Here is a 17,393-nt window from a genome sequence, read left to right as displayed (position 1 = left end):
CCATTTAAATAAAATGAGGATACAATGTATTCAGAATGTATTCCCAAATGAGATTATGAACTTTCGATTATTGTCCGATAGTAAATCGAATAACTTTGGTCCGAATCGATTCGATAATCGATAGCTAAATGAGTCCGATTTTCAAACACTAATACAAACATTCCTGTTCAGCAACACTTGTTCCCTTTAATATATCAAGATATCCGGTGTACAATAATGTGATTTTTGGATGTTTTGTAACCACATATTATTTTGGTATCATGTGGAATGAGCTCATGAGAATAAAAAGTATTTGTTAAACATTATCCGACAAATATATTTAAAAATATCCCTTTTTTTGGAATTGAGAAATTGCAAATGGTCGTTTCACGTCTTTCTTCATTTGAACTCAAGAACAAAACTATAAAATATACAAAATAAATTGTAATGGTTACTCCTCAACTCTTTAGAATGCATACTAATTGTACCGTGTTAGCATGCATCAAAATGTACCTTTGAAGTCAATAGCATGCTTATTTGTTCATAAGATACCTTAACATAGACGTTCAAGATTTTAGTATTAACGTACATATGTATATGATGGGCTCTGTCGCACTGATAGAAAGGCCATTACACCGATTGCAATGATAAAGGAATATAACAATGGTCGCACTACTTAAAGGGGCATAACTCCAATTGCACTTCTAAAAGGATCATTACTCCACTTGCACTACTTAAAGGGGCATAACTCCGGCGGCACTACTAAAAGGGTAATTACTCCAGTTGCACTACTAAAAGGGTCATTACTCCAGTTGCACTACTAAAAGGGCCATTACTCCACTTGCACTACTAAAAGGGTCATTACTCCAGTTGAACTACTAAAAGGGCCATTACTCCACTTGCACTACTTAAAGGGTCATTACTCCACTTGCATTTCTAAAAGGATCATTACTCCAGTTGCACTACTTAAAGAGGCATAACTCTGGCTGCACTACTAAAAGGGTCATTACTCCAGTTAAACTACTAAAAGGGTCATTACTCCACTTGCACTACTAAAAGGGTTATTACTCCAGTTGCACTACTAAAAGGGTCATTACTCCAGTTGCACAACTAAAAGGGCCATTACTCCACTTGCGCTACTGAAAGGGTTATAACTCCACTTGCATTTCTAAAAGGATCATTACTCCAGTTGCACTACTTAAAGAGGCATATCTCCGGCTGCACTACTAAAAGGGTCATTACCCCAGTTGCACTACTAAAAGAGTCATTACTCCACTTGCACTACTAAAAGGGTTATTACTCCAGTTGCACTACTAAAAGGGTCATTACTCCAGTTGCACAACTAAAAGGGCCATTACTCCACTTGCACTACTAAAAGGGTCATTGCTCCACTTGCACTACTAAAAGGGTCATTACTCCAATTGCACTACTAAAAGGGTCATTACTACAGTTGCACTACTAAAAGAGTCATTACTCCACTTGCACTACTAAAAGGGTTATTACTCCAGTTGCACTACTAAAAGGGTCATTACTCCAGTTGCACAACTAAAAGGGCCATTACTCCACTTGCACAACTAAAAGGGCCATTACTCCACTTGCACTACTAAAAGGGTCATTACTCCACTTGCACTACTAAAAGGGTTATTACTCCAGTTGCACTACTAAAAGGGTCATTACTCCAGTTGCACAACTAAAAGGGTCATTACTCCACTTGCACTACTAAAAGGGCCATTACTCCACTTGCACTACTAAAAGGGTCATTACTACAGTTGCACTACTAAAAGGGTTATTACTCTAGTTGCACTACTTGATTAAAGGGCTTTAACTTATTTGTTTCACTTTAATCAAAACTAGTGGTGACAAGGATATACTCGAGATGCTGCTCATAATCAAGCCATAGAATAACAAATAACCTTGTAGGCCTCAATATAATCTTAAACGGCTTTTTCAGGCTTCATATACCTTTAATTCTGAAACACAATTTCATATAAAATGTTCTTATTTATATAGATGTTTGTATAAACTAAACAAAATGGAAGACTTTTTTTGTAAAGGTTTGTAACGTTCTCGACTGTGAAAACATATTAAAATTCCGCTGCGTTAAGTTTTATTTAGGACGTTCCTTGATTCAAATGCATTACAGCCTTTCCATATTTTCTTTTATTAAACACTTTCAAATCTGCAAGCGATACAAAGGGGGTAATTATAATGCGTTTTGATCCGGGAGATCATATTAAATTTCAATCTAGAAAAATCAAATATTCCACCTTAAAGTATGTGCCGTCATTTCGCCCACCAAATCTAGCATTGCAGAAAGAAATGAATATCACTTGTCATTTCGTCCTCCTTATTGCAAACAAATGAACAAAAAATGGGGACGAGAATCTTATGCACCAGTCAATTGTAACCACTCCTCTCACCCCAGACCCCAATATCACGAAAATACTTAAGTCAAATCTCAAACTCGGTATCAACACATTTTATCACATAGCATTAAAATTTATTAAAAAATCATTATTTTTTTACAGTTTTATAAGCGCATTCTATCATAGAATATGCTGATAAAGGCCTTTGGTGGAATTCCAAGGTAACTATATTCTACAGCCAAGAATGTATTTGAGTACAATTCTGTATTCTTTATAAAATATTCAAGTATATATTTTGCTCTAGAATTAGTTTTCATGTGCGGATCAGACAATGACTTCCCCACAGCGGCATGGGCTGCATTCAGTGTGCTCTTGTACGCGTTTGCCACCCGGGTCACTTCGGAGCCCAAGTGCTGTGCCTGATGAACGGCTTCCATCATGAACATTGTCGCCTGTCCGTGAAGGAAATTCTTAGCTAGGGAGTGTATACTGGCATCCATATTACCATCTCTCTTTTGTCTGTGTTGCATTACTCACAAGAAGTTTAGCGTCAGTGACAAACTGTCGCACCTGAGTCTGAAGCTCTTCTTTGCACGTATTAAACTGAGCTGGCTGTTTGTCTATCCTTGAAGAATTTAAAGACTCCATAGTGTTTTTCAGCTCAGTAAGCAATCGGTCGACATCACCAGTAGCCTGAACGAAGTCTTCAGACGTGTAAACAGTTTCAAGAACCTGTTTCACAGTGTTGGTTTGACTGGAGCTAACCTTTTCTTTCAAAAATGCAAAGCTCTTTTCTGACACTGATCCTTTTCCAGTTAGTACCTTACTACGCTTGGTTGACTTAGATGACCCTGAATCCGCAATAACCATTTGTCCATGACCATTGATTTTAATGTCTTCTACCTGATCTTTTGGGCTTGCTGTTAATGGTAATTTTTCTGAATGCATGTCTCTTAGCACATCAAAGTTATTGTAAGTTTGATAATGTTCTTCCTCTTTGTCATCAAATGCACTTGTTGTCATGGACATCGGTCTCCACATCTTGCCTATAGTTGAAAATGGAATGGTTTTAACATTGAATTTTGTTGATGAAGACATCTCTATAGAGGAATCATCTTTATTTTTTTGTTGAGTAAGAGGTGACTTGGACCTTTCACTATTGACTGGCAGGTTGGCATGCTTTTTTCTTGGTGACGCAGTGGGTATTGACAGTGGCTTAGAGAGTGTCACAGATTTTGACCTATGTGATGTCACTGATGATGTCACTGATAACATCACAGATGATGCAAAGCCTTTGGAGCCTGCTGAATGACTGGAGGAGATGGCAGAGGCAGAAGATGTCTTCAGTTCTACAGATGGGGCCCTAGGGGCCATATGTTTAGGGGATCTTTCCCGTTTGGAAGCAGCAGGGACAACAAGGACATTGGGGTCACCATTCGGCTGGTCAAACACGCTAGAGAGAGCCTTCAGTGGTCCTGTCTTCTGTCTACGACTCTGAAACGAGCGATTTAAAGGTTTGTTTACTTGAAGGGAAACAATGAAGTGCATTTAGTTATTTTCTCTTTAAAATTAGAAGTTGAAGTGAGTTTTGAAATCTAAAAACTAATGGTTGTTTAAGGTGTGTTCAAACACTTAACTCAAATCACTTTAAAGTAGAAGAGTATACACAAATAGTGACTGAATATTTAAATATTATTATGCAAACTAACATTGACCTAGTTATATAATGGCTAACAGCTTGTTTTATGCGTTTTTATCTTAAATTTCCTACATTATTTCCTTCATAATTATGTTTAGTGTCTACTTTTTCATGCATTATGGTAAACAAAGTGTCTCCATGCGAAAACCATTTTAGTACATCCACTCGACATTTTTTCATCATAACCTATCAACTATAGTTATAATCAATCAAAGGTGTACTAGACATTTCATAAACATGCGCTTTTGTGATTTATAACAAAAATAATCTTAAAAGTGTCATTGAGAAATAGAAAAAAGCATGACAGTGGTGGTTAAGATTCACTTCAAACCAGTTTAAATATAAGCCTGCAAATAAGGACATATGGGCGACAACAAGTACAATAAGCTAGAAAATAAAACCAAATCAAAAACATACTGTAACTTTATAATTTATTCAGATCACATCTTATTTTGAAAGCTATCTTGAACTTGGAACCGAAACTACAAAGTTTTGAACAAATTGTGACTTCAAATTTGCATAAATGGTCAATTAGATGTGAAATGACTCGACAAAACAAACCTCAACGCAGAACTTAAATATCGTCTTTTAATGCATTTAAAAAACGAGCAAAAAATATTCATGCAAACCTTACGTACCTCAACGGCAAATTACGATTATTGGATACCTTTCAATTATATTGAGATGTTGATAAATTATATTAGAAGTTATGTTAGATGAGTCTTTACATTCACATTCGTACTGTAAAGAGCATCATCAAAAATGATGAGATGTGTTTAGTCAAATCCATTTGACAACTACAGCTTAATGTCAGAGCAGGTGCATTATTGTATGCAAATATGTCATAGTTCTTGAAATCTGCTTCCTTTGTTTTTATACATATATTTGAGATTCTTATATCAGAATGGTAGGTAACAAGCCAGAAGAGCTCTTTACCGTGCCATAAGTGGCATGTGGATAAATAACAACAGTTACAAGCCGGCAGAGCTGTTAACCATTCAATAAGTGGCATGTTGATAAATTACAACGATAGTTCAATGTATGCATGCTACTTATTTTATGATAAGCTCGACAATGGCCTGAGTGTAAAGAACTTTATATAGGTTTACAACATGATTAACGACCTCGTTGTTAACTTTAATAAATAATAATAAAACAAGCATCCCAAATATGACAGCGGACCATTACTCCACCAAACCCCAATGGTTGAAGCATACATCACTCGCGCTAAAAATAGGTTTAACCTATTTTGATTTTGAAAAAAATAACTTTTAAATGTATTACAAATCAAACAAGAAACGCCGCAATGCAACGAAATCAGGTTTTTAATGCTTGACAGAAGAACTTCAGCCTGTGTATGTTTTTTCTATTTTAAGTAGCAGTGACCTTGACCCTAGGGACCCCAAATGCAATCCATTGAAAGGTATCGATAAACTCTTCCTTTATACAAAGTTGTGTCAGGATATGTCAATCCTAACTTAAGTTATTCGGTTTCAACCATTTTTCTATTTTTAGTAACAGTGACCTTGACCTTGAATATAGGGACCCTAACGCAATCCCATGAAAGGTATCCTTAAACTCTTCTTTTATACCTGGATTGGTCAAGATATGTAGACCCTGTCTAAAATTATTCAGTTTCAACTGTTTTTTCTATAATAAGTAACAGTGACCTTGACCTTAAATCTAGGGACCCCAAAACGCAATCCCATGAAAATATCCAAAAACTCTTACTATTGACCAAGTTTGGTCAAGATATGTCAACCCTAACTAAAGATATTCAGTTTGAACCATTTTTCTATTTTTAGTTACAGTGACCTTGACTCTAGGGACGCCAAATGCAATCCCTTGAAAGGTATCCATAAACTCTCCGTATAGACCAAGTTTGAGCAAAATATGTCAACTAACTAAAGTAATTCAGTTTCAACTGTTTTTCTATTTTTAGTAACAGTGACCTTGGCCTTGAACCTAGGGACCCCAATCGCAATCCCATAAAAGGTGCCCATAAACTCTTTCTATAGACCAAGTTTGGTCAAGATATGTCAACCCTTACTAAAGTAATTCAGTTTCAACTGTTTTTCTGTTTTTAGTAATAGTTACCTTGACCTTGACCCTAGGGACCCAAAACGCAATCCCATGAATGGTCTCCATAAACTCTTCCTGTAGACTAAGCTTAGTCAAGATATGTCATCCCTCACTAAAGGTATTCAGTTTCAACCATTGTTTCTACATACAGTAACAGTGACCTTGACCTTGACCCTAGGGACCCCAAACGCAACCACATGAAAGGTCTCCATAAACTCTTCCTATAGACCAAGTTTAGTCAAGATATGTCAACCCCTATTAAAGTTATTCAGTTTCAACCGTTTTTCTATTTTTAGTAACAGTGACCTTCACCTTGATCCTAGGGACCCCAAACGCAATCCATTGAAAGGTCTCCATAAACTCCTCCTATTGACCAAGTTAAGTCAAGATATGTCATCCCTATCTGAAGTTATTCAGTTTCTACCGTTTTTTCTATTTTTAGTAACAGTGACTTTGACCTTGACCCTAGGGACCCTAAACGCAACCCCTTGAAAGGTCTCCATAAACTCTTCCTACAGACCAAGTTTAGTCAAGATATGTCATCCTTAACTAGAGTTATTCAGTTTCAACCGTTTTTCTATTTTTAGTAACAGTGACCTTGATCTTGACCCTAGGGACCCAAAACGCAATCCCATGAAAGGTACCCATAAACTCTTTCTATAGACCAAGTTTGGTCAAGATATGTCAACCCTTACTAAAATTATTCAGTTTCATAGGTGAGTTTGACGCCGCCCGCCCGCCCGCCCGCCCGCCCGAACAACGACGCTCGCTATTCTAATAACCAGGTTTTGCTATGTGATAACCTGTTTAATAAATCGGTAAGGTATCGGAGTAGCTTCATATAATGCACTTGCTCTATATGATTCTTTTCAGCTCTAAATAACTAACACACAGTGGCCTCAAACTGGCAGATATGGATCGTCTAAAAGAGAAATTAAAGACACAGTCAAGTCAGCAAAGCACAGCTTGTCACAATATCATGCGCTGCAAATGTTCACTGAATACATACGTTTTCTGTGTAATATAGTATCAACACGTCAAATGCTTACAATGTATGCAAATACTCTACTCCTCATCAAAATATGTAGGATTATAAAAATAATATCAAAATTAATCCATTATCACTTAAATAAAAACCCTAAAAATGAGCTATGGCCGTAAATATATCATCAATGTTAAATTAAGGTTCCCTCATTGTCTAAATGACCTTAATTTAACTTTACAAAAGAAGGCTATACAAACAAAATTATTTAACTTCAACAAAACTCTTTTATTCTGTTATTGGTTATACATATTGGTAAACTTGACATGGACAACTTCGTTTTAAAGCCAAACAAACAATTTTCATAAATTGTATTTCAAACAAAGAAGTTCTCAAAATCATGAAACTTATGAATGTTTTCAAATGACTTAGGGGCATTACTCCAAAATGATATTGTTCGAAAGGCCCCTGCTACACATCATACATGTATGTGTATTCCGACATTAGTTATATGCATGTGAATATATCTTAACCAGTTATTTTGCTCAGTAATGACCCAAGGTTAAAACACTTGCATGATGTGGTCTCGAAAGCTATGATATTAAGGGAGTTTAAACTTAAGCATGGAATCATAGCATTTTTAGCTGTCTTTCTATAAAGAATATTAAGGAAACTTTTTGCCAAATAAAAAAACAAAGCATTGATAAGTAGAGTTTACAACATCAGATCAGCACACAGTATTGCCCCATCACTCGTGCAATTAAAAAACATGTGAAACTCGTGCGTATGAAGCAGCAGCCACACGTAATTACCTCCCCTGTCTCCAGGGCTACCAAGGGAGTGGTTGCCGGGGGCAACGGGGGCTTGTAGCCCAGCTTCGTCTGAAATAACTCCTAGCGAGAACCAGAATGGTCGATGAATAATTCCGGTTACTCATGCCGAGTAACCGAGGTTATCAACAAATGAAATGTTAGTTGGTATTAACCGAAGGTCCAAGTAGGGTCAATTTGCATGAGTTGTTTATCGCTCTTCTAAATTTCTATTGGTCAAGTAAATTCTCGCTTTACAAGTATTAATCCTTGTGGTAAAGCTTTCTTTCGAATCAAGCCATCGTCAATACAAGGTGTGTTAAAAGTTATGGAATTGATTGCATCGTCATTTAAAAAAACACCATACCCTCCTGCATATTTAAGGCAGCCGAGCTGTACGCTTTATACACAAACATTAGCATGAAACGCATTATATTATCATTTTTCGATGTAAATAGTTGCTCTCTTCTGTTGTGTTGTTCGAATATTTCAGTTATGCCATTACCATCGCTCTATTGAATGACGTAAAACCGGGGAAGCTGGCGACCCAGTGCAGAAAGTTCAATGTGCGCAACGGCCATTAGAAGTCGCCAGACGAATACCCCGAAGAATCCAAGTCCGGCGAGGCTCCCATATACTATAGGAAAAAATGTATTTTTGTGTCTCCTAAGCAGAATGTGTAAATTATCATGATACCTTGCTTTTGTTCAAAGGGTTTTGTACGTTGACCACCGCGTCAATGCCCGTTGTACTAAATACGCCAAACATCTATTGGTTAGCGCCCGGCAGCACCTTTTTATCCAAATTTTAAGCAAATTTATCATTATCCATTTTAAAGTGCTTTCCGAACACCGCTTTTCCGTGACGGAATTCACTTACATTTGCTTAAGAATGAATACTTGTAATTGATATTTGATACTGATTTGCATATTTGCTGAGCTGAACTAAACTGTATTGTTTAACTGCTGCAATAAGTGATTGCAGTGCAATAATTGATTGCTTATTTTCAACCCCGAGGCTTTGGGGTAGGTCGCCATGGAAGACGCCAAAGTTTGGCAGGTGACCAGTTGGCCTTTTATCGGGTCAACATTTTCGGACCATTTCTTTTCAATTCAAATTCATTTTGGGTCAAGTGGGCCCAAAATTATTTTTTGCGTTATGGCCATTTCAGCCTAAATAATTTGTTCTGTGGTCAATTTGGCCCAGATATTTATATATGTGAAAGGGGAGTCTCACCAAACATTCCAAACCTTTTAAATGTAAATGAACAAAAATTGTTTTTCTTCGTTGAAGAAATTTAATGTGTAATATGGAAATAAAGTTAAGAAACCATCGCCTTATTCAGGTTTAGGAAGAATATGGTGTCAAGATTAAATTGGTTTTGGTCAACTTTGTTGATAATTGTGAATATGAATGGAAACAACAACAACGGAAATCATCCCTTAAATGATAATTAACAGAGTAGCAACTAAATTTTGGTAAAGATAATATAGTGTTCAACAGTAAAAACATTAAGTGAAATAAAAGATAAAAGTATTTTGAAACTTCCAAAAACTTCCCAATACCTGTAAATAAATTAAGGAACAAACTTACATCCATATTTCATTTAATATCCTTTAGTTTGTAGCCATAAATTATCTATACAAATATTCAACATTTATTTAAGTATTGTTGGCAATAAAATGATATAAATCAAATGTACTATTTCACGATGTATGCCATAATGATTATTTTAAACAATGAAAACATCACTTCAAAACGTGCATGTTCAGCCAGTCATACGTACAATATCGCCACAGGTATTACTTTATAAAACCAAATTAGAAGTTCATTATGGAAGGAATATGTAATACACTGAAAAGAACACGTTATAAGACAATTCAAAACAGACATCATCCTGTTAAAACCAACATACTGTGAACAGAGAAGCATGTAGTGAACATGTACATATCTCATTTAAAAATAAAGAGAGCTTGAGCATTAGTAATACTTATAAAGAAAATATACAATTCAAACCTTGACTATATATTTTGCTGCATCGTATGTCCTAATAGGAATCTGTTTTGGAAAAAAAGTAGTGTCTAGTAGTTATGCACCGTCGTTCCCATTTAGAAAATCGAAAGAGAACATCTACGGAAAGTTTTGTGATAAAGCGAATTAAACTCATCTTTTAATGTTATATTTTTCAGCTTCATGATTTGGGCTTATGTGCGTGTTCCTGTATGGCTGACATTATAATACTCCAAAAGAAAAACGTGTTTGTGTGGATTGTTCAGGCAATGAAAATGACTCTGTTTTTTAAATTAAATATCATGCATTATGTATATGTAAAAGTATAATACTATACGAACAAATATGTACGACTTCTATTCTCCTTAAAACACAAAGCACTTTTGACAACACAAGGTATAGTATATTTTAAACAATAATAGTTAAAGGGAGGTAATCATTTTTATTAAATATATGATATGCTTGTATTGATATATGTCCGTTCATGAATTGTTTGATGTATTTGGGCTGTATAGTCCGGCAGGGGAAGTCGAGTACCTTGCAACAGAGTTTATAGAGTTTATAGAAAATGTTTAAATTAGTTCAAACCCTCTGGTTAAGGAATTCGTATGATGGCCGCGAGCCACTCTTTGGGAAATCGAGACATTCAACATGGCTTCCAAGATGGCCGCCTAATTTTACCCAAATCAGCAAGTGACTTGTAATTTTGCTTTAATACTTTAGATCATGTGCACAAATAAACCATAATGTATCTTAATTGCAAATCAATAAATTCAAAAAAAAATCATACCATATTTAGGCCATCATGGCGTTAAAAATTGCCGCCTAAATAAAAATAATTGCCAATTGAGTTAGTTAGGTTTTGTTGCAAATATCATAAGTTTTGTACATCATCATCTCGTTTTAACATAACAATTCATTATGCAATATAGGTATCACAAATAACATTTATTTTTATAAAGTCACATATCACTCAAGATGGCGTCCACAAAAGCCGCAAAATAAAAATTACTTAACACAGACGAAATAAAACGGGCACATTTGTTTATATTCTAGCATGTATGAAACCAACGGATTCAAATTATTTGCGGTGTAATATTCATTGTTATGGCATGTTTTAAATGGTTTCAACCGTTTCAACATCAGGTCTAACATAAATAGAGCAGATGCTCATTCAAAGATATGTTTTAACTGTGTTTGCTCATCGTAGCAATTTTCTGATTTTTGACATGTACAGCATATTGAACGCGACATCCGCGCATTGCTGCAAGGGCACCGGAAGGTGTTTACTCAAAGGAACATTTTAAAAGTTTATGCACATTATCTGGGGCCACTACTACATTATTTGATTGATAACATTATTGGGACTGAAGACGCGTGTCCTTCTTTTCTTAATCATATTCAAACAAGTCCACGTTTACTGCACACTTCCAAACACACGTTTGAACATGTGGTCGCTTGATATTTTCATTAATGCCTCTGTTGTTGGGGGAAGATAAACGCACACTTTCTGTCGAACCTGTGACATATCGTCGTCAACAACTGACATGCTTCTACATTGCGAAATGAAGCGAGTTGATGTTGGGTTGAATGGTGAGATGTCAGGTGTTTCATCTCAAACACTACTTGCTTAGATTTCAGCACCTTTTGTTGCTGACATCTCAAATTGCATTCACATTTTCAGCACGGATTTGAATATTGCAAGTCTCATTTAAAACATCCATGTTGGAACATGAAACAATATACCATCGGTCAGCAATCTTTCACATAAAGTAATGTGCACTCACTTGAAGGGTGGTCACTCTAGAGAATAAAATGAGCTTAAGACGCAGACTCAGAAAAACAATATTTTGATTTTTTGTGGACATGCTATAACATGAGTAAACATGGTCAAAAATGTTGTACATGTTACCAAAAATCGGTTCTACAATCAGGCCTAGATGTTTCGTTTAAATTAGTCATTTCATAAATGTTTTGATTTGTTTTAAGTAAATACAACCCCTAACCTTGCGAATTATTTGCCATTGTTATTTTCAAATTCCTTCATTTGATAGATTCCAATCAACAGCTTAATCAACATTTACAGTTTCTTGTGTTATCCGAACTGTAACTACGTTGATAGTTTCATCAGAGGTTGATTCGACGGATCCAATACAATCATTATCGCTTTCCTTAGTCGTCTACCATCATTGCAGTCACTAAATATCCTTGCATTATTCATTTGCTTTTTCGGGTTTAACGTAAGATGGCTTAACTTGTACACTATTTGCAAGACTTGAGATTTCTTCCTTCAGCCTTTTACAAATGTGTAGACCAAGCGACATCTTGAGTGTATCGGGTTTCATTGTATTATCAATAATTGAGTGTTTTCCATACCCGTATCTCAAAAATGTTGTGTCAATTTCCGAAATATTTCCCTTCATGAATCGGACAATGACTCCATAGATCTTAAGTAGGCTAAACAATCTTAAGAGGCAAAATATCTAGCGTAGTGCACATGTCCTGCTGCAAATAAGTAGAGAAACATACATTTAATAGCTACCAAATGTACCCCAGTCAGTTTCTGTATCAGCTATGATGTAAAGCATCATGATCAGCACTGGTCTTATAACACAGTTTATCCATGGCTGCATGTTTTACTTTTAGTTGACAATAATGCAAGGTCATTTCATTCCGACCATTAAGGACAAGCATGGTGTCTCACAGAAGTTCTTTAAAAGTAAATTTGAATAAAGAAAAAACGCCATTGTAAACGGTTGCGTTCGTTTTATTTAGTCTGTGTTAATTAATGCTTATTTTGGCGGCCATATGTACGCCATCTTGGTTGTTTTGTGGCCATGGATGCCTAAATGTAGTTTGCAATAAAAATGCATTATGGTATAGTTTTTCACAGAAATTAAATCATTAAAACAAACATAAAAGTAAATTGTTGTTTTAGGTAAAATGCTGCATGAGGCCACCAAACGAATTCCTTAACTAGAGGGTCCAAACTTCTTGAAAGGCTAAAAATAAAACAAAAACTGTACACTCCGATGCAAGATTCAGCCAGAATATTCCATTTATATCGTCATACCGCGTGACAAGTTTTCCTTATAATCACTCATATGACACATTTTCATTTCTTGAGGTCAAATAAACATGGATAACTATAAATACGTGTACTATTTCAAAAAGAAGAGACCCGTGCATTAATACTTATATGGACAAGGATAATCATAATTGCATTAATGTGTGCTCAAACAAAATCAAAACCAATCGTGAATGCAAAATAAGTCACATGCACACGGATAAGCATTACATATATTTGTGCTATTTTGAAAACAAATCCTCGTGCATATAGAATTAATTAAATTATGACCCCAACTATTAAGTACACTCCTTTTTATTTACAAACTATCGGAGGTCTTCCACCACTCCCATCGGTGGTCATTATCTGATACCATTTTGACTTCGGCACCTTGAGCAATTCCCTTGGTCAACACCGGACCGTCCTCGTGCAGATACATCACTGGCCACACGAAAAACTCGACATATTTCCCTCTCATAGTGTATTCTTTAAAGAGTTCTTTGTTGAAAGCCCGTCTCTCTTTAAGATCCGGTGTAATATTTTGGTTGCTGCCATTACCATCAACGTTGGAAGGAACTTGTGTATTTCCCTTATGTTTGAGTAAACCGGGGTCTTCTTCATGTTTCGACTGATAGATTGACTCTTTTTGCGATATGCATGGAACCCAGCCCGGACAGTCAATGGCCACCGGTGGATCGTTCGCGTTCATAATCAAACTCAATTTTACGCAACCTGCCACGTATGTTTTCATTTCACCACTCGTCAAAACAAACTGAAGGCTTTCGATTTTGCAAAAATCACAGAGCAAGGTATACAATTTCTGAAATGAACAATAAACATATTGCTTGTCAAATAAACGTAAACTTTTTATTTTAAAAAAGAAAAAAATGAAGGCAGAGAAATTCCTTTAACATCTACGTAAATGATACTGATGAAATAGTGATTTCATTCATGCATTCATTTAATCATTCATTCATTAAGGTATTACATTTTCCATTTCAGGAACAAGACGTGGAACCAATGACTTCCTACCATCTTTTAACGCTTTCTTCACATCTTGGTTGTTAGGTAAATTCTGAAAAAAACGTTTAGAAAACGTTACTGATTATCTATGATCCGTTAATAGTTCAATGTTACAAGTTATAAAAGCAAAACTTATGTTTTGCTCCGTTATTTAACAAGAGGGCCCCGAAGGCCCTGTATCGCTCACCTGATCCAATTCAAGTGTGAAATAAGTGTTTTCAGGGCTAGGGCAATTGATTACCCAGTTTCAAACTCTACCTAAAGATCATCAAGAATAACATTCTGGTCAAGTTCCATGAACATATGGTCATAAACGTGGCCTCTAGAGTGTTAACATGCTTTTCCTATTATTTGACCTGGTGACCTAGATTTTGACCGCATATGACCCAGATTCGAACTTTGCATAGAGGTAATCAATATAAACATTATGACTAAGTTTCATGAACATACAGTCATAAATGTGACCTCAAGAGTGCTAACAAGCTTTTCCTATGATTTGACCTTATGACCTAGTTTTTGACCACACATGACCCCGATTCAAACTTGACTTAGAAATTATTAATATAAACATTCTGACCAAATTTCATGAAGATACAGTTATAAATATGACCTCTAGAGTGTTAACAATCTTTTCCTTAAATTTGACCTGGTGACCTAGTTATTGATCGCATATAACCCATATTCCAAATTTTTCTAGAGATTATAAATAATTGCATTCTGATAAAGTTTCCTGAAGATACAGTCATAAATGTGACCTCTATAGTGCTAACAAGTTTTTCCTTTAATTTGACCTGGTGACCTAGTTTTTAACTCCAGATAACCCAATATCGAACTCGTCCAAGATTTTATTGAGGGTAACATTCTGTCTGGCCAAGTTTCATTAAGATTGTGCCTAAATGGTAACCTCTAGAGTGCTATCAGTCAAATTGTTGACGACGGACGACTACGACGGACAGAGGGCGATCACAAAAGCTCACCTTGAGCACTTCGTGCTCAGGTGAGCTAAAAATCGTATAAACTGTAAATGCCTAAACTTACTTCGTTCAAATACCATTTGGAAACTAACTGCCAGTTAGCGTCAAGTTCCGTTTTGCAAAACGTTGAACTTGTTTGTTAATGTTACCATGTAAACGTCGAGCAAGAAGTTAATTATGTGTCTGTCTTTAAACTTCGATTCTTCTAATACAGTGTAAAGAGCTGTCCATTCGTTGTGGTGCAATTCACTAAACATCTCAGCTAACTTCGTTGGTCTGTACGGATCGTTAAGATCTGCAATATTCGGATTGTTGTCTCGCAGTTTTACGGGCATTAAATCGCTCAACCTGCAATGATAGATAACATATTTGGAATGACTTGGTGAAAATTTTTGTTTGACAGATATTCACGTATATAAATAACTTATTTTAAAGGCATGGTAGAAATTATACATCAGGTTCCCTTTTTCCGGTGCTGCATCCATAATTGACATTCACGGAAAATATCCACTAACCTTGTTAAAGCTTCTTGTTTTTCCAACTCTGCATTACGTTTGTCTAGTTCTGTTGCTCGATTTATTTCTTGTAGTTCATGTATCGTATTGTCTTTATGTTCTATTTCTTCCCGCAACTGATGTATTACTTCTTCGTTGTTTTCTCGTTCAATTATAACACTTCGTAATTCTGTATATTGATGCCCGGATCCTCGTACAAACTCTCTGTTAGAATAGAAAGAAGGTCAGATTTTGCAGTCCAACATAGGATAAAAAAATATTTAGCGAGATTCATTTACACACTACTTAAAACAATATTTAAACTAACATCCACTTACAAAAGTGTTAAGCAATATAATTTATTTTAATAATCATATCTAAGATTTGAACAGTTGACATCTTTACAAGTGTTATTATATTTACCTGAGAAACTTGACACACTTGTTCTCGCGGAAAAAGGAAATGATAGTCAGGCACTCCCGGAAGTCTGTGAAGAAATATAATCATAGTTAATAGCCTTTAAAGAACGAAAACTAGATAGTAACTAGATGTGTATATGGTTAAGCCCCTAGTTTTAAAAAATGGTTTTACAGCCATAAACGCTTCATCCGAACCTGGCCGAGTTACCCGTCCGCCACGTATTTGTTTTACTTTTTTGTAGAGTGCAATGAAGATACATCGGACAACTAAAACTTTAACGAGAAAATTAAAATTTACAGCAAAAATACAAAATTTACGTTACTTAAGTAACTCATTCATACCCATTTCTCATTAAAATTGATGTGAAAAACTACAGAAACAACCTCAGTAGCCAAAGGTTTAAACATAAACCCCGGTTAAGGCACAGGGTATTCACCAAAGACATAGAACACAAAAAAAAATCACAAACAAGAAACATGGAACAACAGCAGAAAACTCCACAAAGTGCATATACTATATAAACAACTAGGTATATCTAACAAGGGATGTTAGGTACCGCCTTGGAACGGTCAGTAAAATGTTAATTTGCTGGGGGTTGAAACTATGTAATATGGTATTCAGACAATTATTAACGTAGGTTAAAATGTTGATGCCTGCGTTAAAAATTAACATGTACAAAAATGGCCATAATAACTATTTGTATAATTAGTTTGTCGTCGTTTAGTTCTTCTTTCATAACAATTAAAGTTCGTAATTGTTGACGCAGTAAATGCCCCCAATTACATTAAATTATACAAATGATAAATCGCGCTTCAACATGCACATCTTAAAAGCAGCTAGTATTCTCGACTCAAAAAATTGAAAAGAAACATTTTTTAAATAAACAGTATTCGTACTGTCATGCTAGCTACCTAACTTCAACAAACCCTCAGTAAGTATTATACAATAACATGTACCTTAAAATATGTCATCTATAAATAGAGAGAGCTTGAACATTACTTATAAAGATAATATCATTCAAACCTTGACAGTATATATCCATCTGTATCGCATGTCCCCTGTGGAATCTGTATCTGAAAGGGGAACTCTCTGGTATTTGTGCCCCGTCGTTCCCATTTAGTAAATCGAAAGAGGAAGTAAATTACAAACCCAATCGATACTGATTGTTTTCCTTTCCTAGGCAAGAATAAATAAATTGGGTTAAGATCCTCATAGTTGATAATATTTATTTTTAAAAATGGGGGGTGGGGGTGATATGATATGCATTTATTTTAAATATGTATTTACACAATTTACATCAACAATCTGTCCGTCGTATGATACAAGCTGAACTCGGAATATGGACAGCGAAATTAAATCTAAAACAGTTCACCATAACTCGTGTGGCCTTTAAACACTTATTATTTTTCTTTGACGGATTTTGGGCTCAAGAGCGAGCGGGTGAAATAAACATAAGAACATTATTTGTTTCATTTAAAGAAAAAAAGG

The 17,393-nt window shown here is 35.5% G+C and overlaps 1 long non-coding RNA gene across 1 annotated transcript; it reads right to left on the bottom strand.

Moving 5' to 3' along the window:
* Window positions 1-9,603: 9,603 nt before the first annotated feature.
* LOC128225833 (uncharacterized) lies at window positions 9,604-17,073 on the bottom strand. Its single transcript, XR_008259668.1, has 6 exons — window positions 16,929-17,073; window positions 15,909-15,972; window positions 15,507-15,710; window positions 15,056-15,339; window positions 13,983-14,069; window positions 9,604-13,814 (listed from the first exon to the last, which is right to left on the bottom strand). It is a non-coding gene; the product is annotated as an uncharacterized LOC128225833 (long non-coding RNA).
* Window positions 17,074-17,393: the final 320 nt, after the last annotated feature.

Source organism: Mya arenaria, chromosome 3 (assembly GCF_026914265.1).
Source record: "Mya arenaria isolate MELC-2E11 chromosome 3, ASM2691426v1".
Lineage (NCBI taxonomy): Eukaryota > Metazoa > Mollusca > Bivalvia > Myida > Myidae > Mya > Mya arenaria.
This window is presented reverse-complemented; position numbering and strand designations above follow the sequence as displayed.